Source organism: Ranitomeya variabilis, chromosome 2 (genome assembly GCF_051348905.1).
Source record: "Ranitomeya variabilis isolate aRanVar5 chromosome 2, aRanVar5.hap1, whole genome shotgun sequence".
NCBI classification, from domain to species: Eukaryota; Metazoa; Chordata; class Amphibia; order Anura; family Dendrobatidae; genus Ranitomeya; species Ranitomeya variabilis.
The window spans coordinates 237,571,281-237,573,836 of NC_135233.1; positions in this window are offsets into that span (position 1 = coordinate 237,571,281).

A 2,556-nucleotide genomic window follows, 5' to 3' on the forward strand; every position below is an offset into this window, starting at 1 on the left:
GCCCCCCATCTCCCCCTTTGCTCTTTATTTTGTGTCCTCAAATCTCCCCCACACATTAAATCCCCCCATCCCCACTCCAAATATCACCCCACACATTAAATCCCCCATCCCCATGAGAAATCTCCCACCACACACATTCAGTCCCCCATCTACAGTCCAATTCTCCCCACACAATAAATCCCCCCATCCCCACTCATATTAAATATCCCCCATCCAATAATAAATCCCCCATCCCCACTCATATTAAATATCCCCCATCCAATAATAAATCCCCCCATCCCCACTCACATTAAATCTCCCCGCCACAATAAATCCCCCCATCTCCACTCACATTAAATCCCTTCCCCACAATAAATCCCCCCATCTCCACTCATATTAAATATCCCCCATCCAATAATATATCCCACCATCCCCACTCACATTAAATCCCCCCCTGCACCTTCGGTGTCTTCAGCTCCACTGGAGCACTTACCACCGCTCTGTGTCTCTGCCTCTGCTCTGCCGCGCGGGTGAGTGACGTCAGCAGCGTGATTACATGACCTGATCACGCTGCTGGCATCACTCTGACCCGGCAGTCAGAGCTTCAATTGTACTCGCATCTCAGATGCAGTACAATTGAACACTGGGAGCCGGCGCTCTGCAGCTTCTCTGTGCCGGCTGTCAGCTTGACAGTCGGCACAGAGAACAGCTGACTCCCAGTGCGGGGGGCAGCAGAATGCAGCCGCCGGGGAAGACACTGCAGACCGCCGCTTTAGGCGGCCCGACTGCGCCCCCCTGCCGGCTGCGCCCGGGGCACATGCCCCGGCTGCCCCCCCCTAGATACGCCACTGTGTCATAGTAAATTTATTTGATTCTTTTGAAGAAATGCAGCCTTTTAGTTTCCTTGTGTCTTTTTATTTCTGTTCTACCTAGAGACGTCAGTAAAATAGCAAAAAAAATATTATATGATAAGAAAACATTCAATAAGGATCATTCAGACATTTTGTAATTGATTCTAAAGTAAGTCCACCAGCTTCATCCGTACAAAGAAATCTTATAAATAATGTATACAGTTATATTGTGAAATCTAGTGACAGATCTGCTTTAATCGCATTGGGCAGTTTAAAAATTATTCTTTTTCTATAGCATGGGAGACAAGTTATTGATCATTGGGTGTCCAACTGTTGGGATCCCTGCGATCCTGTAAAAGAGGTTCTTCACCTTCGTTCCATTAATTGTCTATGGAACGGCCAGGAAACCTGATAACTGTATTGGGCCTTATCTGGCAGGACCATAGACAATAAATGAAAAGGAGGGCACATGCTCAACCTCTGCTTCCTTCTCACAGGGCTTTGCAGAGCCCGCTCTTGGAATCGCTGGGGGTCTCAGTGGTTGCACTACCAGTGATCAATAAGTTATCCGCTATCCATAGAATAGGAACCTTAAAACTTGGCACACACCTTTTAATGAAGGAAACCTTTCCCCAGTCTCCTCTGTATGACCTCAAGGAGCAATAGAGGGAAAGGTGAGTGGCAACGGAGCTAGGTGAAGTGGCTTCTTCTGTATTTGGTCTATGCAAGAAATAATTTGTATGCAGCAGATCTGAACATGACGAGAAGGTCATGACGAGGGTTTTTACACTTTGGGTACTAAACTGTATATATAAGTTGAAAGTGCGAATCTCTCCAATATTCACTTTACTTTTGTAGCATTGAAAATTCCTAAATAACATTGGGAGCGACTTCTGGTAATTCTCTTCAACAATGTGGAGGGAAATAGAAGTAAGTAAAGGCTCATGTAGAGGAACCAAAAATCAGAACTGAGCTTTCGTTAGATCTTTCGAACATCAATTACATCGATTTAAGTAAAACACTCTCTCACGTAAGGGAGCGGATCTTAAGGTTTGGTCGCCAGATGCTATTGGGGCATTTAATAAATTGAAACAGTGTTTCATGTCCGCTCTAGTGTTAATCCAACCCGATCTCCACAATCCGTTCATTGTGGAGGGGGATGCTTCAGATGTCGGGGTAGAGGCTGTATTAGCTAAAGGTTCCAAAACTCTGTGGTCCCAGCTCTTGTCAGGTCATTGACTGTGTCCTCCTGTGTAGTTCTGGGCTGATTCCTGACCTTTCACAGAACCATCCATACCCCACGAGGTGAGTTCTTGCATGGAGACCCAGATCGAGAGAGATTGACAGTCATCTTGTGTGTCTTACATTTTCTAATAATTTGCCAACTGTTGCCTTCTCACCAAGCTGCTAGCGTATTGTCCTATGGCCCATGCCAGCCTTGTGCAGGTCTACAATTTTGTCCCTGGTGTCCTTAGACAGCTCTTTGGTCTTGGCCATGGTGGAGAGGTTGGAGTGTGATTGAGTGTGTGGACAGGTGTCTTTTATACAGGTAACAAGTTCAAACAGGAGCAATTAATACAGGTAATGAATGCAGAGTAGGAGGGCTTCTTAAAGAAAAACTAACAGGTCTGTGAGAGCCAGAATTCTTCCTGGTTGGTAGGTGATCAAATACTTATTTCAAATTATCCCATTTGATTTTCTGGTTGTTATTTTTCGATTCAGTCTC